At 47.2% G+C, this 20000-nt stretch overlaps 1 protein-coding gene, 21 non-coding genes and 1 pseudogene across 23 annotated transcripts in view; 2 read left to right on the top strand and 21 right to left on the bottom strand.

The window, feature by feature from the left end:
- Positions 1-20000, bottom strand: part of LOC103910528 (uncharacterized) — a 173202-nt gene that overhangs the window by 15011 nt on the left and 138191 nt on the right. The gene's annotated exons all lie outside the window — the stretch shown is intronic.
- trnat-agu (transfer RNA threonine (anticodon AGU)) lies at positions 1459-1532 on the top strand. The gene has a single exon. It is a non-coding gene; the product is annotated as a tRNA-Thr (tRNA).
- Positions 1619-1707, top strand: trnar-ucu (transfer RNA arginine (anticodon UCU)). The gene is given in 2 exon segments: positions 1619-1655; positions 1672-1707. It is a non-coding gene; the product is annotated as a tRNA-Arg (tRNA).
- LOC137493553 (5S ribosomal RNA) lies at positions 16523-16641 on the bottom strand. Its single transcript, XR_011013527.1, has one exon. It is a non-coding gene; the product is annotated as a 5S ribosomal RNA (ribosomal RNA).
- Positions 16700-16818, bottom strand: LOC137492626 (5S ribosomal RNA). The gene has a single exon (XR_011012599.1). It is a non-coding gene; the product is annotated as a 5S ribosomal RNA (ribosomal RNA).
- Positions 16877-16995, bottom strand: LOC137492615 (5S ribosomal RNA). The gene has a single exon (XR_011012588.1). It is a non-coding gene; the product is annotated as a 5S ribosomal RNA (ribosomal RNA).
- LOC137494099 (5S ribosomal RNA) lies at positions 17054-17172 on the bottom strand. The gene has a single exon (XR_011014074.1). It is a non-coding gene; the product is annotated as a 5S ribosomal RNA (ribosomal RNA).
- LOC137492604 (5S ribosomal RNA) lies at positions 17231-17349 on the bottom strand. Its single transcript, XR_011012577.1, has one exon. It is a non-coding gene; the product is annotated as a 5S ribosomal RNA (ribosomal RNA).
- On the bottom strand, positions 17408-17526 carry LOC137493357 (5S ribosomal RNA). The gene has a single exon (XR_011013330.2). It is a non-coding gene; the product is annotated as a 5S ribosomal RNA (ribosomal RNA).
- LOC137493356 (5S ribosomal RNA) lies at positions 17585-17703 on the bottom strand. The gene has a single exon (XR_011013329.2). It is a non-coding gene; the product is annotated as a 5S ribosomal RNA (ribosomal RNA).
- Positions 17762-17880, bottom strand: LOC137493355 (5S ribosomal RNA). Its single transcript, XR_011013328.2, has one exon. It is a non-coding gene; the product is annotated as a 5S ribosomal RNA (ribosomal RNA).
- Positions 17939-18057, bottom strand: LOC137492661 (5S ribosomal RNA). The gene has a single exon (XR_011012634.1). It is a non-coding gene; the product is annotated as a 5S ribosomal RNA (ribosomal RNA).
- LOC137493354 (5S ribosomal RNA) lies at positions 18116-18234 on the bottom strand. The gene has a single exon (XR_011013327.2). It is a non-coding gene; the product is annotated as a 5S ribosomal RNA (ribosomal RNA).
- LOC137492560 (5S ribosomal RNA) lies at positions 18293-18411 on the bottom strand. The gene has a single exon (XR_011012533.2). It is a non-coding gene; the product is annotated as a 5S ribosomal RNA (ribosomal RNA).
- On the bottom strand, positions 18470-18588 carry LOC137492549 (5S ribosomal RNA). Its single transcript, XR_011012522.1, has one exon. It is a non-coding gene; the product is annotated as a 5S ribosomal RNA (ribosomal RNA).
- LOC137492538 (5S ribosomal RNA) lies at positions 18647-18765 on the bottom strand. Its single transcript, XR_011012511.1, has one exon. It is a non-coding gene; the product is annotated as a 5S ribosomal RNA (ribosomal RNA).
- On the bottom strand, positions 18824-18942 carry LOC137492526 (5S ribosomal RNA). The gene has a single exon (XR_011012499.1). It is a non-coding gene; the product is annotated as a 5S ribosomal RNA (ribosomal RNA).
- LOC141383936 (5S ribosomal RNA) lies at positions 19001-19109 on the bottom strand (annotated as a pseudogene).
- On the bottom strand, positions 19168-19286 carry LOC137492515 (5S ribosomal RNA). Its single transcript, XR_012403054.1, has one exon. It is a non-coding gene; the product is annotated as a 5S ribosomal RNA (ribosomal RNA).
- LOC137492658 (5S ribosomal RNA) lies at positions 19345-19463 on the bottom strand. Its single transcript, XR_011012631.2, has one exon. It is a non-coding gene; the product is annotated as a 5S ribosomal RNA (ribosomal RNA).
- On the bottom strand, positions 19522-19640 carry LOC137492493 (5S ribosomal RNA). Its single transcript, XR_012404939.1, has one exon. It is a non-coding gene; the product is annotated as a 5S ribosomal RNA (ribosomal RNA).
- On the bottom strand, positions 19699-19817 carry LOC137492482 (5S ribosomal RNA). The gene has a single exon (XR_012404382.1). It is a non-coding gene; the product is annotated as a 5S ribosomal RNA (ribosomal RNA).
- On the bottom strand, positions 19876-19994 carry LOC137493345 (5S ribosomal RNA). Its single transcript, XR_011013318.2, has one exon. It is a non-coding gene; the product is annotated as a 5S ribosomal RNA (ribosomal RNA).

The raw sequence follows: 20000 nt of genomic DNA, 5'->3' as shown, positions 1-20000 counted from the left end.
AAGGTCATGTCAAATATTGAAATCATGGTGAAATAAATGGTTGAAACTAAACTTTAAAGCTTCTAATCTCAAAATTACATTGAGATTTTAGAGTAAACTTCACAAACAATGTCACATATTGTGATTATACTGTCTAACAAATAAGCCTACATTTCTAAGTTTAAATTACCATTGTTCGTGGTTTATACCAGGATTGTTCTCTTTCAGTGCAGCTAAGCACAGGGGGTACAACAGATAAATTAAGCTGGGAATAATGAGCAGTTTGAAACAGCAAGGCAACCGTATGATTGCACAAAGCAGTGCCTGCCACACATGAACACTTGCTGTGTGTGAGCACCACAGGTGAAGCATCCTTGAGTCCAACCTAAAATAACACAGATAACACTTTGGCTGCTCTGGGTTTATGTAATACTTGCGTACTAAAACCATTTAGGTTTCCTAAATATGGAAGCCAAATTCAGACTGACAACATTCTGATTCTTCTGCAAAACCTCCTTGTTATTTGTAATACTTCAAGAAAATGAACACATCAGAACACACATGAACAATTCGGAACACAAATGAAGGCATTTGAACACTTGAACACATTTGAACACACTTGAACACCTGAATAGTGGTAAAGTTGGTTTTATATTTGCACATTTGAATTTTCCTCTTAATAATATAATTTTATAAAAGTATTATATGCAAGCTTTAAATAGCTAAATCATATTAGAAGCAAAAATCAAAGTACAACATTGTTCACAGTCAAATAAACAGTGTTAATGTTTTCAAGTCACACTTGTATGCTAATTCCGATCGAATATTCAAAGTAGAATGGTAAACAATATAGAGACTTCTTAATGAACGAATGTGCGATTATAAAAACAACTTCACCGCTATAACACCTGAACTGGTTTTGGAGAACGGTGAACCCTATGTTACTAGCATACTATTTAATTGTGTGGTGCCTTATTTTTCCTCATTGATCTGTAGCACAAGGCTTTAACGCAGACTTCCCCTGACACCCTGTCTTTATTTGAAACTGATAACAATAACACAAACACATGATGAAAACAATTAATGCATTCCTGTTTGTTTACAGAAAGCCAACAATTAACGTTAGCAATGAAATTGATTAACATTAAATGTTGCTTACCTTCGTAACCGTGTATATACGAGGCTGCGTATAGTTTAAAGCCTTTTTCCAGCTTGCTGGATGGAGCTGTTGTAGTTCTGCAAATGCGATGCACATCAGTAACGTTAATCCGTGGGAGGTCCTGGAGACAGCGGGTGTAGAACATAGCCATTGCTAAACCGGAACTGAGTGAGCCCTATTGAAAAGAACGCGGAAGTAGGCGTGCAAGTAGCGCATTGGACTTTAATATTTCAAGTCCTGACATTCACACATGCAGTGCTACCATTGTTATTTTTTTTTCTTTTTTCAAATTAAACAATTAACCTCTGTCAAGGTTGTTTGGCGCTGTGGCTTAGTTTGTCAAAGTGCCTGTCTAGTAAACAGGAGATCCTGGGTTCGAATCCCAGCAGTGCTTTGTCTGCAGTTAGCTGTTCTTTCATGGGCCAGAGAGTTCTAAAAAGTGCTTTCTGTGCAACAGTGCTAAAGGGAGCAGAGCACTCAGGCTCTGTGGCGCAATGTATAGCGCATTGGACTTCTAGGCTGTGAGCTGAGTCATTCAAAGGTTGTGGGTTCGAGTCCCACCAGAGTTGCAAGCTTGGCTCCTTTTCTTCACTGACTTAAGGTGTGGTGCGTTTCCAACATTTTAGGCATCTGTCCATCCCGTTTTGCTTCTTTCTTTCATATCGCAGTGCAGGCTCAGATACTAGGGGTACTCTAAAACAAAGCCGATGACTTAATTGAGGTGTTTTAAATAAGGGAGATTAGAAAACAGTGTAGGGCCTAGTGGGCTTGAGGAATGACTCGAAGGCAACCTGTGGTTTTGGGGAAAAGTAACTGCCACCTCTTGTTGAGATCAAGCCTTTTGGATTTGTTGTACAAGTGCCTCTTTATGCATGTGCAAAGTAACTGAGTAGAAAGCATAGTAAATTTTGCTTCCCCCGCCCCCACTGTCTTAGATGAAACTGCGTTTGGAAGTATCGTATCCAGAGGTTTTTTTTCTATTAGTGTTAAGACTGAGTTGGCCAGAGCACCTGTCTTGGGAACAGCAGGTGCTAGGTTCAAATCCAAACTGCACCTTTTCCTCAGATTATGGGAGAGTGGCTTTCTGATCTGAAACTCTTTCAATGGCCGAGAGCATATGTTTGTCCTGATTTCCATTTTCCAAGCTGACTCTGGGTTTGGATGTAATGAAACTGGAGGTTCCAAAAAACACTTAACACATGATTAAGGATAGATTAAATAAAAATAAATTCACGCATTTTTTGCTTTGATTTTGAACAGAGGCCAGGTTACCGCTCAGGTTTGAGACATGATCATCCAGACTCTAAAAGACCACATCCATCTTGTCAGCATTTTCTGCATCCTGACATGCTGGTGTTTGTTGTGTATTGGTTTTTTTAAAAATAAAGTCAAAGATCAGTAATAAGTGAAGCTCCATGATGAGTTGTTTAATGTGATGAGTTGTTTTAAAGATTTTTTTTTTATTGTGTAATTTTTTTTCATTATTATTTTATTTACTGTTTATTTTCTCAGTTGAATTTATTTTGGTTTTGGCTGTAGTTTGTGTTTTTCTTTCCTTCAGTGATTCTGCTGTTGACAGTTGTTCATCAATAATTCTCAATCCTTCTTTAATTAGACACTTAATTGTCTCATTAACTTCATCACTCTCTGATTGTTCAACCCTCTGTAGTGACAACACTAGTGAGGATTTTGCTCTGGGATTGAAGGAGTTAAATGTGTTCGATGAAAAATACAAACTGTGGAATGTATTTTTAACAGAAATATTCTGGAAACTGAATTTACCAATGTAAAATGTTGAAAACATCAGATTACTGGCAACCACTGCTGCCAGTATTTTAACATACATTTTACAGATATTTTACACAATAAGAGTTTGCTAATTAACACTCTGAGTGTTAAAAAATTTAACACTTTCAAAGGTGTTTTTTAACACTTTTATAGTGGTTCCCATATAAACACTGAGAGAGTGTTCATTTTAACTCCAAGGTAGTTAATAAAAAAAATATAAAAATAACAAGACTGTGGAATTTGTTTTTAACAAAAATATTCTGTAAACTGAATTTATGAATTTAAAATGTTTAAAACAGTAAATTACTGGCAACCACAGCTGCCGGTATTTTTTCGTAAAATCAAAAAAGGAAAAAGAAAAATAGCTAAACGGTTTTTGTGTCACCATTGTGAAGGACAGTAGCGTCTGTGTTCAAGTCCAAGATGAACTGTGAGTGTTTGATGTTATGCTGCATCTTTTTTTTTTTTAAGGTAACTGTAGTTACTAATGCAGTCAAAATCTGTTTTCTAGTTGCAATCACACATGAAAACATTATTGCATTTAATGACTGTACATTTATACAGTTCTAAAAAACTTCCATATTTACAGAATTTTTTTTCAGAAATTTAACAGATATTTTATATCTATATAATATTATTAATTATTATTAATAAGATTAATAATATGTTATTATTAATCTATATATCTATATTAACAAGAGTTTGCTAATTAACACTCTCTAATTAACACTCTCTTGGTGTTGATAATGTTAACACTTTCAAAAGTGTTATTTTTAACACTTTTATAGTGGTTTCCATATTAACTCTGAGGGAGTGTTAATTTTAACTTCAAGGTAGGTAAATCTACTATCTACAATTTGCAGTGTGGTGGCCAGGATTTTTCAGTTACAAATGCTGAAGTTTTATAGAAATGCTTAAACTTACAGAAAATCACTTTATTTCATCAACTGATACAATGTTCAGTTCACTAAAACATAGCTCAGTGCTCAACAATGTAAAGTCATTAAATGCAATAATGTGTGTTAACAGTTAGCAAACAGATTGAGACACTGCTCGCTGCAGAGCCACTTGGGCTCCAATGAGAGGGAGTTTGAGCTCAAACTCCTCTTCCTATAAGCTGTTTAAATGTGTACACCCAAAAAAAAAAATTCCTCACTAGTGTCTGTTAAGTCAATAATATGTACACTATAACCTTTCTAGGAGGCACAACAGAAGGACCACACAGTATGTCTATTGAACCCACGGCTTTAATGCTCCCCCCTTCAAAAAAACCTACACAAGGTTCCTACCTCAGTAGTTTACCTGATACTACATCGCCCTTTCAAAGCAAAGGATAAACTATGTGCAGATGCAAAAAACAGAAATAACCTTTAGAGTGTTTCTAAACTTTAACAGGAGGCTCTTCCGATTAATTTTAATTAAGTTATAACTCCTAACATAACTAAATGACAATCAACATCAGTAACACCTGTAATCGCATTTATGGCTCTTATTTTTTTCCAATTTAGCTAAGAGTACCATGAACATGTGCTTTAGTTAACACTGTCAACAACATAAATTGGAGGCGACAACCCTTCACTCGAATTCCATTCCTAGGAGCGAACAAAGTCTTTTAAAGAAAAAAGGAGGATTCCTTATTCGGGCTGGGAAACTTCTTTCACACACAGGAGACTGCTGACTGGCTGCACTCTGTGCTCCGGGTGTGACAGGAGTGTGTGTGTCATTAAGAACTATGCTCTCAGGTGCTGGCTCAGTTAAGTTAGGAGGTTCTCCTGGAGCCACAGGGGTCGGTGAAAGATGGTATCTGTTCCTTCGTATAGTGCCCCCAGGTGTCTCAATGATGTATGACCTCGGTGTGCTGGCAGTAGACACCACCGTGCCTCTTTCCACTGTATCTTTGACCCACACATGATCACCAGGCTGAAGGTGCAGCATGTTTCGTGCTCTATGTCTATGGTTATAATACTGTCACAGTTTTTGTCTGTATCTCCTCTCTGTCCTTTCCAGGTTATCCAGGTCTACACACCCTGGGTTGAGCTTGGACGAAATGACAGGAACTGTCATTCTTATTTTCCTCCCTATCAGAAGTTCAGTGGAACTGTACCTATTCGCCAGGGGAGCGGCACGATATGCCATCAGAGCGAGATAAGGGTCGCCGGATTTCTTGAGGAGACATTTGATTGTCCTCACAGCACGCTCTGCCTCCCCGTTGCTCTGTGGGAAATGGGGGCTGGATGTCACATGACTAAAACCCCTTGTGAACTGTCTAAAGATCTCAGATGCAAACTGTGGGCCATTGTCTGAGAGGACCACTTCATGTTTGACATGACGAGCGAAGATAGACTTGATGTGATCAATCACAGCTTCAGATGTAGTAGACGTCAGTTTGGCTACTTCAAAATATCTGGAGAAATAGTCCACGATGACTAGGTATTGTTTGTTATCTGGAATAAATCCGCTCCTACAGTAGACCATGGTCTAGACCGAAATTCAGTAGACATCATCTTTTCTTTGAAATTGACTCTTTCATGGCTGCACACATCACATTTCTCTATCATGTTGGTCAGCTCTCTGCTGAGCCCTGGCCACCATACAGAATGCTTAGCCCGCTCTCAGCATTTTGTTATTCCCAGATGGCCCTCATGCAACTTGGACAGGATGTCAGCCCTGAGTGACACTGGGATGACTATTCTGCTGCCGTACAATAGTAGACCATCTTGGATTGTGAGCTCACCTTTGAATGGCAGAAATGGCTAGAATAGAAATAGAATAGAAAAATTATCTGGCCATCCTTCGACACAGAATTTCTTCAAGTGATGGAGTGTAGAGTCATTGTCCTGGTGTCTCTGAATTTCTCTTAGCCTCTTTTCTGTAGCTGGGAGGCTCGCTACCACAGAGTCAACAGAGAGGTTGATTTCCTCCTCCTGCAATCCTTCTGCAGTATGACTGACAGGAGCTCGGGACAGCACATCTGCAGTTGCGATGTCCTTGCCAGCCACATGCGATATGGTGTAGGCAAACCGCATTAGTCGCATGCGCAGGCGCTGTATGTGTGGGGGAAGTTCATCCAATCTTTTTGAGCCTAGTAGAAATCAGGGGCTTGTGGTTCGTTTCAATGTAGTAACTCTTCCCAACAAGGAACTCTGCGAACCTCTCACAGGCCCATGTTGATGCTAGTGTCTCCTTCTCAATCTGGGCGTATCGCTGGTCAGTGCTGCTGAGGGCTCTCCAGGTATACACCACAGGTTTCCACTCTGTGTCTGTTTGCCGCTGGAGAGGAACGGGAAGAGTCAGCGGAGACGAGTGTTTTAGCATAAGGATCATACAACGCAAGCCCTGGGGGTGTCGTCAGTTTATCTTTGATATTATCGAAGTCCTGCTGTTCTTGAGGCCCCCAGGCCCACATACTGGACTTCCTCAGCAGGTCTCTGAGTGGTCGTGTTCTCACCGCTAAGTGAGGCAGGAATTTCCCCAGGTGGTTTGTCATTCCCTGGAAGCACCTTACCTCGCTAACATTACTTGGCGCTGGCATGGGTTTTACAGCGCTCACTTTGTCAGGATCAGTGCTGACACCTGATGCCTCTGTAACCTGCCCCAGGAACTTTATCCTGCTCTTAGAAAACTCACACTTATCATTGAGTGCAGTGCCACCGCAGCGAGCCCACCTAGCAGTGGTGTACACAGCCCCTCCACAACGTAAATTTCCCCCTTAGTACTTTTACTGTTTTTTTCAGGGAGTTGCGGTGAACTTGCCCTTCACATTCAGACGAGACCCTCCTGGTCCCAGCAGAACCCTTGTTGACCTCTCCAGCCTACTGAATTGGCCCTGGTTATACAGCATTTCTGATATAGCGGTGACGTCTGCGCCAGTGTCAATTTTAAACCGTGCATTTAGATTCTCCACATGCATGTCTGTCATCCATGGGCTGTCATTAGCATCTGCTGACAGTGAACCCAAAAATGCAACTTTCTCACCAGTGTCCTCAATCACTGTAGCTACATGCATTTCACACATTCTTTTGGTTTTACACACCCTGGCGTAATGTCCTTTTTTCCTGCAGTTATTGCATATTACATCTTTGGCTGGACATTGTTGTTGGCTATGCCATCTTGAGTCACCACATCTGCTGCATTGTGCCTGTCTTTCCTTCTGTTGTTTTTGTTCTGTGTGTTTGTATTGTGGCTTGAGTTGTTTAGCGCGTGCCCTGTTTCGCTGTCTTGTGTGCACGCTGTCAAGCTGAGCATTAGAGATATCAGCTTTAAAGTTAATTTTTAGCATTTCTTGTTGCTTCTTCACCTGCTCGCTTTGTCTAGCTCTGGTAATTGCTTTCTCTAAAGTCAGTTCAGGATCGAGTTTTAGCTGTTCTGACAAGCGTTTATCTCTCAAACCCACCACAAGTCTGTCTCTCACTATTTCGTCATGCAAAGCCCCGTATCCGGTGTGTTCCGCTAGGCAGTGCAGCACTGTGTGAAAGCTGTTGGGCGACTCGCCCGTTTCTTGCTGCCTCAGGTTAAACTTTGCCCTCTCAAAGATCACATTTCTGCGTGTTACAAAGTGAGCATCCAATTTGTCTTAACTGTGTCGTACTCACTCGCTTCCACTGGGCTGAGGTGCAGGGAAAACAATATATCCACCGCCTCCTCCCCCATTGTTTAAATTAGTGCATTTACTTGATTTTTATCCGCTTGCGTCTCCAATCCAGATGTGATGCGGAATCTGTTAAAGCGTATAATACATTTAGTCAAGTCTTCTGCTTTAAATATAAACTTCTCTGGTGGAGAAACTTGAAACTGATTCATTTTGCAGTCCGTGAGCTCGCTAGCATTAGCCCCGAGCTTTCAGTAAACGGCAGAGAGAAACAAATAGCCTGCGTACTGTGTTGTCTCTTATTTGTTCGACATCCGTTAATATTACGTTTTTGCTTCTGACACAATGTTAAGTGGTTAATATGTACACTATAACCTTTCTAGGAGGCACATCAGAAGGACCACACAGTATGTCTATTAAACCCACGGCTTTAATGCTCCCCCTTCAACAAACACCTACACAAGGTTCCTACCTCAGTAGTTAACCTGATACTACAGTGTTTGGGTTGGACTCCAGGCTATCTGATGAAGGCAGTAAGGTTAGACAAATTAGACCACCAATGGTTTAACTATGGTTTAACAAGAGCCGATGGAGCCCTAAAGCAAAGGGAGGGGGCGGGAATAATCATATTCTGCTCCGGGTCACCAGCAGCTCTTGGTTCACCCAGCTAAACCAGCCACGTCAGTCTGCCCTCCCTTCAGACTGACGTGGCTGGTTTAACCAAAAGCTGTTGGTGGCCTAAAGCAAAGGGGAAATAAGAACACCAATTTCTGCTCCAGGTCACCAGCAGCTCTTTTGGTAACCCAGTTAAACCAGCCACGTCAGCCCGCTCCTCTTATTCCATTTGGGGGGGGGAAGGGGGGGCTGGCTGACGTGGCTGATTTAACCAAGAGCTGCTGGTGGAAATGCTGACCGGCGGATAGATCACTTACTTAGGAGGGCAGGGATGTTCCTTCCAGCGGTCTGGGGACAGCGTACCAGGCTGGCCTTAGAGATTAGTCTGCTTTCCTTCGCCTGCTTGGTTCTGACCTTGTACACGATGAAATGCCGGCATTGCCGCAAATGAGAGCTCTGACCTCCCTGCGAATCAGTACCAGGGCCATGCTGGAGAGGCGGCAGGAGGCCGGCGGGGTTTCTGAGAGGTAGTCTAGAAACTGGGCTTGGTTTTTTAGATAGTGCTGTCTCATTGGCTCGGTCATCCGCGTGCGGCCCAGCAGGGCAGGCCAAGCTCGGATGCGGGCTGGCTGATTGAGAAAAAGGAAGTACTCTGGCTCCGCGGTGCCTTTTGCCATGTATCCCAAAAAAGTCTTGATCCTGCCCAGCTTGGAAGTGACGTTGTTCCGTAGGCGGGCGGTAGGCTCGCTGCCCAGTTGGAAGCCTTCAAATTCCCCCAAAAGCAGGTCTGCAGAAAGGGGACAACCAAGAGTCAGCAGAAATGACGACATAACCCCACCAGCCCAACAGCAAAGTGCTATAAAAATACTTAACTCAGTGTGAGGACGTGGTCCGCGAATGGGTAGGCTTGCGGGTTCAAGGCTTCCAAAGGCTCGGGGGGCGTCGGACCTCCGGCCGCTCCTCGCCTGGGGGCCTAGTGTCGATGGTGCAGGAGGCGACCTGGTTCTCCTCTTCCTCCTCCTCTCTTCCCCGCTCCTCAACTCCCGGTAGAGGTGCGTGAATTGGACCAGGGTAGACCTCATCTTGTCCACTTGCTTGCCGAGGTCTGTGAGCTGGGCCTGTATGTGCTTTGTAGCACGCCTGCAGCCGGGGTTGGCGAAAGGACAGTTATCCTCTAGGCCGTCCGAGTCCCGCTCCTCCTCGGAGGACGACGCTAGCTGAGACATGACGGGAACCGCCGGCTGGGTGGACAGCAGCCATTGCAAATTCCGAGCCACTTTCTGACAATTGGCTCTTACCATAGCCTCTATCCAGCCCGAGGCCGAGAACTCTGCATGCCGCTTCAAGTGCCTGTCTAGGCGGGCTGGCATTCTGCGACAGCCGGGCATGGGGTCCTCCGCATGTCCACGCGACCAGCACGAGTAATAGCCCCTTCTCATCCGAGTTGGTCAACTTGTGGACGGGCTGTAAGGTGAGGCGAGAGGCGGCTGTAGACGTTGAGGCACAGCGCACATTTGGACATGACCATGCAAGACCAAGGCTGAAGGGGAAAGAGACCCACACGCCACGTGCAGCGGTTCAAATGAGGGCGGAGCCAGCGTCCACTTTTGCGTCATGGATCTTTCTCTTAAAGGGGAAAGACACCCCCCCCCCCGCGGGGTGGAAACCGATGCCTACGAGATCCATTTGGTTCAATGCCTCTCTTGTTACGACTCAAGGGGGAGGGGGGTGTCCAGGGGGGCGGGCTGAGCGGCAGACATGCTCTGGGTCAAAGCCAGACGGGCCATCTGAGTCCTCACCCACGGATAGAGGCGGGAAGGGGGGGAAGTTGTGTGCGGAGGGACGCCCCCACACCTCCCTGAAAGCATGCCCTGGACAGGGAGGAAACAACCACACCCATAGAGGCTGACCCATTGGTGCTTGGGGGCCGGGGTGGGGGCCTAACCCCTGGGGCGTCACACGAGCTCCTATCGCTCAGTATCAGAGGGGTTCAGCAGCAAGACTGTCAGAAACTAAGTCCGGGATTTTTCACGTTCCCTGAAAACCTGACGGCAGGTCAGAGAATTTTGGCATCGGGCAAATATCTCCAGGCGCGGGACATCCCCACTGGTAACCCGGGAAGGGTGGTCTCTTGTCGGACATGACTTGGTGGGCTTGGGCCTGGGTCTAATCAACGCCCCCTGTGAGCACCTGCTGGCACGTTTTCTCTTTTGGAACTTTCTCACTCCAGATGCATAAATGGTGCCGCTGGTGACCAATGCTGGAGCCACTGGCCTCCAAGGCCCCATGTCACACGCTCTGCCCAGGGACCCCCCACTCTCCGGGAGCAAGCGCCGGTCCCCAAAGACCCTCTAGATTTGACTCCTGATCGCCAGCGGGGACACTGACTTTCCCATAGAGCACGGGCAAGACAAATGTGCTGCTGGTGACCCAACCGGCTTTGGCGCCAGAACGCGCACGGGCTAGCCTGAGGGGAAACGGTCGCGCTCGTGCGCGGCTTGACAGCTCAGCAATGGGCTCCTGACTCCGTGACGCGTGCGCACCTGCCTTGCCCGGGTACGGACACGCCTCCTGGGGCTGCTGGCCTGCCCTTAGACCCCTGGTTTGTTCAACCGGTAAAGCCAAAATTATTCCAAGTCTCGTTTTTTTCACCTTCACCGAAAACAGAGCGGCAGGTCAGAGAAACTCAGCATTGCACATGCATCTCCAGGCGCGGGACATGCCGGGAAAGCTCATTTCAGCAATGGCTTGGTGAGCTGGGGCCTGGGTTTCATTAACTCCACCGAAAAGCGCATTGTTTCCACCTGCCGTTCCACAGACAGAACGAGTTCCCGCCGGAGCTTAAGCCATATGCATAAACGGTGCCACTGGTAACCCTACAGGGGCCACACAGCACGCACCTGTCTTGCCTGGGCTCGGGCACTCCGACCTGGGGCTGCGTTTGATGCCTTTGGACCCTGGTTCCTCGCCTGCACCAGGGTCATAGCACGCACCTGCCTTGCCCAGCCTTAGGCACTCCTACCTGGGGCTGCGTTTGATGCCTTTTGGCCCTGGTTCTTCGCCTGCACCAGGGTCATAGTGCGCACCTGCCTTGCCCAGGCTCGGGTACTCCTCCTACCTGGGGCTACGTTTGATGCCTTTTGCCCCTGGTTCCTTGCCTGCACAAGGGTCATAGCACGCACCTGCCTTGCCCGGGCTCGGGCACTCCTACCTGGCAGCGTTTGATACCTTTGGACCCTGGTTCCTTGCCTGCACAAGGGTCATAGCGCGCACCTGCCTTGCCCGGGTGTGCCTCTGGGGGCTGCTGGCCTGCCCTTAGACCCCTGTTTCGTTTAACAGCTAAAGCCAAAATTATTTTAAGTCCCGTTTTTTTCACCTTCACCGAAAACCTAACGGCAGGTCAGAGAACCCCAGCGTCGCGCATGCATTTCCAGGCGGGGGACATGCTGAGAAAGGTGGTCTCTATTCGGGAAGGTCATGGTGGGCTTGGGCCTGGGTCTAACCAACTTCCCCGGTGATCGCATCCATAAAGACCCACCATCCCCCTCAAACTGACTTTGTCGTGCTAGTGACCCACCATCCCCTCAAACTGACTTTGTCATGCTAGAGACCCACCATCCCCCTCAAACTGACTTTGTCGTGCTAGAGACCCACCATCCCCCTCAAACTGACTTTGTCATGCTAGTGACCCACCATCCCCTCAAACAGACTTTGTCATGCTAGAGACCCACCATCCCCCTCAAACTGACTTTGTCGTGCTAGTGACCCACCATCCCCTCAAACTGACTTTGTCGTGCTAGAGACCCACCATCCCCCTCAAACTGACTTTGTCGTGCTAGAGACCCACCATCCCCCTCAAACTGACTTTTGTAGTGCTAGTGACCCACCATTCCCTCAAATTGACTTTGTCGTGCTAGAGACCCACCATCCCCCTCAAACTGACTTTGTCGTGCTAGAGACCCACCATCCCTCAAATGAGTGTTCTATTCCAAACAGAAAAAATGCATGTCGTATACCAAATTGAATTTTTTTACGAATTTTTAAAACTTTTTTTACTCAAAATAGCAACGCACCAACAATGCGCCTTAACACACTAATCAAACATTTTTGTTTAATAAGTTTTCTTGTATTACCCATGTTTCCTCCATCTCTGTGATCAGCTAGTTCCCATCAGGTTTTTAGAAATCTCTTCTATTCTGTTGTGAGGGTAATTGTGTCAGTCCTGAAATCACAAAGTACTTTTTAAAAGCTGTATTAGTTTGACGTTACAGTGAAAGTATGTACTAATGTTCCTGCTGAAAAACACAGCTTAAAATTGTCTAAACTGGTTGGCAGGTTTAAGCTGTTTTTCCACAAGGGGTTTCAATTCGTGTTTGACAGTACAGTAGATATTTTAGGCTATTTACTACACGACCTCCTAATAAACATTGATAACAAAACATTGTCATTAAAAGCTAAAAATTTTATAAACAAAAGCCCATTACTATGCCAAGGCGCTAACAGAGTTTTTACACACTCTAACCATCACTATAAAATAAATATTCAACACAAATGTCAATTACCAGTAAGAAAAGAGTCGGGAACAGCTGTATGTAATATTCAAGTACTTTTAAGGACTAAACTTACCTGAAATTGGCGAAAGCAGCCGCATGAGCAGCTTTGTTGACAGCCAGATTGAGTGCCGTTGCTTAGGGATTAGAGTGTCGACTCCAAAATATTCCAACGTATCTATTCCTCAATGGACATTGTGCTGGAATTGACTTGAAGACAAGAATCGACTCCCAGAGACGAGTCTGTTTTTTTTTTTTAACCCTCCAGAATGAAGCAGTTACACGCTACACTACAGTTATAACGCTCATTCAGAGCACGATGAACATCGAAGACAAGTTTTATGCGTTTGCTTTTCTACAGAATGTTAGGCTTACACACATCAACAAATTACATGTAAATGTATCAACTTATAACAGCATAATACTCAGTATTCACTACTCATGAGTACTTTTAAAAGGGCTACTTTTTACTCCTACTTTGAGTAATATTTACAACAGGTACATTTACTCTACTCTCACTATATTTTTTTATGCAAGTAATGGTACTTTTACTTAAGTATGCTTTCTCAGTACTCTTTCCACCACTGCCGGTGGGAAACAATCTTTCCTGACCAACCTGTCGAGATGTCCTGCGCCTGGAAGTACGTGCCTGATGCCAAATGCCTCTGACCTGCCATCAGGATTTTGGGGACGGCGTGAAATTGTGGACTTTGTTTGGTGATAGTTGTGCGGTTAAACAAACCAGGGGGTTCTAAGGCCAGGCTGGTCTGCCTGAACAGGTGTGTCCATTTCCCGTGAGCCTTCGGCCGCACCTCTTGGCACGATTGGGAAAAAAGCAGGGGCTCTAAGGCCAGGCTGGTCTGACCGAGCAGGTGCATCCATTTCCCGCTAGCCTTTGACCGCGCGTCCTGGCACAAGGGAAAAAAGCAGGTGGTCTAAGGGCAGGCTGGTCTGCCCGAGTAAGTGTGTCTGTTTCTTGCAAGCCGTCAGCCGTGGGTCCTGGCTCAATGGCAAAAAAGCAGGGGATCAATGACCAAGCCGTCTGCCTGAGCAGCTGTGTCTGTTTCCTGCAAACCTTTGGCTGTGCGTTCTGGCAAAATAGGAAAGAACCAGGGGAGCTATAACCAGGCTGATCTGCCCAAGCAGGTGCATCTGTTTCCCGCGAGCCTTTGGTTGCGCATCCTGGCTCAATGGGAAAGAAGCAGGGGTCTATGGCCAAGCCATCTGCCCGAGCAGTTGCATCCGTTTCTGGCGAGCATTTGGTCGTGCATCCCGGCATGGTTGGGAAAGAACCAAGGGGTCTGTACGTAGACTAGCTGCCCCAGCAAACACGTTCGAACCCTGCCAACCGAGCAAGGTTAACACAGAACTCCTATATCATCTGTTGCTAGAACTACGCGTCATTGGTGCACCCCAGCCACCTCAAAATTTGAGCACTGCCATAGGTAGTGGAACTTGGAAAGGCTGGTGCACCCCTGCTGTCTGAACCACAGTATATTAAGGTGGTGGAGAGGGTGGTGCCCCAGAGCCAGGTGGGTCACCAACAGAACAACTAGCACATGCTTTTTCTCTAAGTCCATATTCCCGGGCTTAAAAGTGGGGTGCTTGGGCACTGCTGGAGAACAGGTGTCAATCAAGAGAACCCTGTGGGGCTGGCGATGGCCCCAGAAAGGGTGTGGGTCCCTAGGCAGAAGGGGTGTGATTTGTGGGATATTGAGCTCAGTGGTTCCAGCCCCCTAACGTGGACCCTGGCTCCCTGGGAAGGGTGTGGGTCCCCGGGCAAGCTTTGGTCAAGTGAGAGCTAGTTCAGTGAGTTTGCAGGGTGGTGGGTCTTTCTAGCAAGCGTCTGGAACGACTAGGCCAGTTTGTGGGATTGTTGGTCTTTCTAGCGAGCTATCATGGTCCAGTTGGAAGATGGCTGGTCTAATGACTGGTGGGCACAATGACGCCCACTAAATGTCCTGAAAAAGTGCATGTTCGATCAGGTTCTACGATTCTTTTTGAAAAAGGGAAAAGCCGTACAAAAGCTCCCATGGCTGGCGCAGTAAAGCTGCCCAAAAAGGTGTGTGTGTTTGGTGGGGTTCTACTAAACCCTTTGAAAAAGGAAAAGCAGTGCTCAAGCTTCAGCGGCTGGTGCAGTAAAGCTGCCCAAAACGGTGCGTGTTCGATAGGGCTCATACCATCCCTTTGTGGGAAAGAGAAGGAAAAAAAGCTGTGCAAAAGCTCCCATGGCTGGCACATTAAAGCTGCCAAAATAGTGCGTGTTCGATGGGGCTCATACCATCCCTTTGTGGGAAAGAAAAAGAAAAAGGCTGTGTAAAAGCTCCGACGGCTGGCGCAGTAAAGCTGCCCAAACGGTGCGTTGTTCCTTGGACACACATGGTTCCTTTGAAAGAGGAATGGGGAAATCCCCCAAAAGTAGTTACAGCTTATCCATGCATTGGACCAAGGGGATCTTGAAGGTATCGGTTTATACCCCTGGTTCAGGGGTGGATGTTTTCCCCTTTAAGAAGTGTCACCAGCGTCATGACTCGGAAGTGGATGCCTCTGCCGCCTCCTTTTAAACCATTCCCCTCAGTGTGTAAGTCTTTCCCTGCAGCATTGATCTTGGATGGTCATGGCTGAATGTACGCTCTGCTTCAGTCTACAGCCGGCTCTTGTCGCACCTGTTAGCGGTTGACAAGGTGACAAACTCGGAAGAGAAGAGGCTTTTGCTCTCGCTCAGCGCTGGCAATAAGGACACACGTAAGATGCTGTGCCGGGTGCCTAGCTGTTGCAGAACACCAGCCCGTCTAGACAGACACCTAAAGCAGCACACAGAGCTCTCTGCCTCTGGCCGGAAAGAGGCCATGGGAAGAGCAAAGCATCGAAAAGTGACTCAGGAGTTGTTGCTCAGGAGTAGTTGCGTGGTTGCAATCGAATTAATGGGCGGTTCCTGTGGTGTCTCGGTTACCGTGGTTGGAAGACGATGATTGGGAACCAGTTGGCTCAGAAGCCGAGCGTCTGTGTGCTGAACCTTGCTGCATGCTTACTACAGAGTGCATCCAGTCCCAGCTCAAAGATCTCAGCAAGCTGGTGGGGGGGGAAGAGGAGGAGAAGGTAGTCTCCTGCTCAGCCGGCACCACTTCCCCGACCCGGCCCCCAGGCAAGGGGTGGCCAAAGATCCTACACCCCCCAGACCTCTGGAAGCCTACGTCTCACAAAAGTACTCCTACCCGGACCATGTTCCCGCCCTGAGTTGAGTATAGTTATGGCACTTTTCTGTTGGGCTGGTGGGGGTATATCATCAGGGCAGACTTTAGACTTTCGTCCCATTTCTGCAGACCTGCTCTTGGAAGAGATTGAGGGTTATAAACTGGAAAGCGAGTTCACTGGCCGTCTGCAAAACGTCTCATCCAAACTGAGGAGAATCAAGTCAAGTCAAGAGTTTTATTTGTCACATAAATAATAATACAAAGTATGACCAGCAGTGAATGAAGGTCAGGTCCACTCCAGAGACAGTGCAAGTATAGATAAACAAAAATTAAATAATAAGAAGAAAAATATGTGCAAAAAATAATGATAAAATTATACAAAGTAATAAGAATAGCAGCAATATGAGGTAGCTTATAGATATGACTAATACAGTGATATATACGTAGAGTTTTTTTTTTTTTTTTTTTGTGGCACACCAACAGCTTAAGACAGCTATTTAAAACAGGCGCAGCACCAGGGACCGAGCGCAGCTCAGCTGGCATCGACACAGCACCGACAGAAACAATGCCCTTGAAGGCGAGAAAAAATAATGGCAGCGAAGCTGTGACACGGGGAAGTCTATCAGCTGCCAAATGAAGCACTTCGAAAAGCTTACAGCACCTGGTATTCCCAGGCGGTCTCCCATCCAAGTACTAACCAGGCCCGACCCTGCTTTACTTCCGAGTTCAGATGAGATCGGGCATTTCCAGGGTGGTGTGGCCGTAAGCGAAAGAGGCTGTCAAGCGTTGGCTATTTAAATCAGCTGCCAAATGAAGCACTTCGAAAAGCTTACAGCACCTGGTATTCCCAGGCGGTCTCCCATCCAAGTACTAACCAGGCCCGACCCTGCTTTACTTCCGAGTTCAGATGAGATCGGGCATTTCCAGGGTGGTATGGCCGTAAGCGAAAGAGGCTGTCAAGCGTTGGCTATTTAAATCAGCTGCCAAATGAAGCACTTCGAAAAGCTTACAGCACCTGGTATTCCCAGGCGGTCTCCCATCCAAGTACTAACCAGGCCCGACCCTGCTTTACTTCCGAGTTCAGATGAGATCGGGCATTTCCAGGGTGGTATGGCCGTAAGCGAAAGAGGTTGTCAAGCGTTGGCTATTTAAATCAGCTGCCAAATGAAGCACTTCGAAAAGCTTGCAACACCTGGTATTCCCAGGCGGTCTCCCATCCAAGTACTAACCAGGCCCGACCCTGCTTTACTTCTGAGTTCAGATGAGATCGGGCATTTCCAGGGTGGTATGGCCGTAAGCGAAAGAGGCTGTCAAGCGTTGGCTATTTAAATCAGCTGCCAAATGAAGCACTTCGAAAAGCTTACAGCACCTGGTATTCCCAGGCGGTCTCCCATCCAAGTACTAACCAGGCCCGACCCTGCTTTACTTCCGAGTTCAGATGAGATCGGGCATTTCCAGGGTGGTATGGCCGTAAGCGAAAGAGGCTGTCAAGCGTTGGCTATTTAAATCAGCTGCCAAATGAAGCACTTCGAAAAGCTTACAGCACCTGGTATTCCCAGGCGGTCTCCCATCCAAGTACTAACCAGGCCCGACCCTGCTTTACTTCCGAGTTCAGATGAGATCAGGCATTTCCAGGGTGGTATGGCCGTAAGCGAAAGAGGCTGTCAAGCGTTGGCTATTTAAATCAGCTGCCAAATGAAGCACTTCGAAAAGCTTACAGCACCTGGTATTCCCAGGCGGTCTCCCATCCAAGTACTAACCAGGCCCGACCCTGCTTTACTTCCAAGTTCAGATGAGATCGGGCATTTCCAGGGTGGTATGGCCGTAAGCGAAAGAGGCTGTCAAGCGTTGGCTATTTAAATCAGCTGCCAAATGAAGCACTTCGAAAAGCTTACAGCACCTGGTATTCCCAGGCGGTCTCCCATCCAAGTACTAACCAGGCCCGACCCTGCTTTACTTCCGAGTTCAGATGAGATCGGGCATTTCCAGGGTGGTATGGCCGTAAGCGAAAGAGGCTGTCAAGCGTTGGCTATTTAAATCAGCTGCCAAATGAAGCACTTCGAAAAGCTTACAGCACCTGGTATTCCCAGGCGGTCTCCCATCCAAGTACTAACCAGGCCCGACCCTGCTTTACTTCCGAGTTCAGATGAGATCGGGCATTTCCAGGGTGGTATGGCCGTAAGCGAAAGAGGCTGTCAAGCGTTGGCTATTTAAATCAGCTGCCAAATGAAGCACTTCGAAAAGCTTACAGCACCTGGTATTCCCAGGCGGTCTCCCATCCAAGTACTAACCAGGCCCGACCCTGCTTTACTTCCAAGTTCAGATGAGATCGGGCATTTCCAGGGTGGTATGGCCGTAAGCGAAAGAGGCTGTCAAGCGTTGGCTATTTAAATCAGCTGCCAAATGAAGCACTTCGAAAAGCTTACAGCACCTGGTATTCCCAGGCGGTCTCCCATCCAAGTACTAACCAGGCCCGACCCTGCTTTACTTCCGAGTTTAGATGAGATCGGGCATTTCCAGGGTGGTGTGGCCGTAAGCAAAAGAGGCTGTCAAGCGTTGGCTATTTAAATCAGCTGCCAAATGAAGCACTTCGAAAAGCTTACAGCACCTGGTATTCCCAGGCGGTCTCCCATCCAAGTACTAACCAGGCCCGACCCTGCTTTACTTCCGAGTTCAGATGAGATCGGGCATTTCCAGGGTGGTATGGCCGTAAGCGAAAGAGGCTGTCAAGCGTTGGCTATTTAAATCAGCTGCCAAATGAAGCACTTCGAAAAGCTTACAGCACCTGGTATTCCCAGGCGGTCTCCCATCCAAGTACTAACCAGGCCCGACCCTGCTTTACTTCCGAGTTCAGATGAGATCGGGCATTTCCAGGGTGGTATGGCCGTAAGCGTAAGAGGCTGTCAAGCGTTGGCTATTTAAATCAGCTGCCAAATGAAGCACTTCGAAAAGCTTACAGCACCTGGTATTCCCAGGCGGTCTCCCATCCAAGTACTAACCAGGCCCGACCCTGCTTTACTTCCGAGTTCAGATGAGATCGGGCATTTCCAGGGTGGTATGGCCGTAAGCGAAAGAGGCTGTCAAGCGTTGGCTATTTAAATCAGCTGCCAAATGAAGCACTTCGAAAAGCTTACAGCACCTGGTATTCCCAGGCGGTCTCCCATCCAAGTACTAACCAGGCCCGACCCTGCTTTATCTCCGAGTTCAGGCATTTCCAGGGTGGTATGGCCGTAAGCGAAAGAGGCTGTCAAGCGTTGGCTATTTAAATCAGCTGCCAAATGAAGCACTTCGAAAAGCTTACAGCACCTGGTATTCCCAGGCGGTCTCCCATCCAAGTACTAACCAGGCCCAACCCTGCTTTACTTCCGAGTTCAGATGAGATCGGGCATTTCCAGGGTGGTATGGCCGTAAGCGAAAGAGGCTGTCAAGCGTTGGCTATTTAAATCAGCTGCCAAATGAAGCACTTCGAAAAGCTTACAGCACCTGGTATTCCCAGGCGGTCTCCCATCTAAGTACTAACCAGGCCCGACCCTGCTTTACTTCCGAGTTCAGATGAGATTGGGCATTTCCAGGGTGGTATGGCCGTAAGCGAAAGAGGCTGTCAAGCGTTGGCTATTTAAATCAGCTGCCAAATGAAGCACTTCGAAAAGCTTACAGCACCTGGTATTCCCAGGCGGTCTCCCATCCAAGTACTAAGCAGGCCCGACCCTGCTTTACTTACGAGTTCAGATGAGATCAGGCATTTCCAGGGTGGTATGGCCGTAAGCGAAAGAGGCTGTCAAGCGTTGGCTATTTAAATCAGCTGCCAAATGAAGCACTTCGAAAAGCTTACAGCACCTGGTATTCCCAGGCGGTCTCCCATCCAAGTACTAACCAGGCCCGACCCTGCTTTACTTCCGAGTTCAGATGAGATCGGGCATTTCCAGAGTGGTATGGCCGTAAGCGAAAGAGGCTGTCAAGCGTTGGCTATTTAAATCAGCTGCCAAATGAAGCACTTCGAAAAGCTTACAGCACCTGGTATTCCCAGGCGGTCTCCCATCCAAGTACTAACCAGGCCCGACCCTGCTTTACTTCCGAGTTCAGATGAGATCGGGCATTTCCAGGGTGGTATGGCCGTAAGCGAAAGA

The sequence above is a fragment of the Danio rerio genome, chromosome 4 (assembly GCF_049306965.1).
Source record: "Danio rerio strain Tuebingen ecotype United States chromosome 4, GRCz12tu, whole genome shotgun sequence".
Lineage (NCBI taxonomy): Eukaryota > Metazoa > Chordata > Actinopteri > Cypriniformes > Danionidae > Danio > Danio rerio.
Note: the sequence above shows the minus strand (reverse complement) of the source record. Positions and strands in the feature narration are given on the sequence as shown.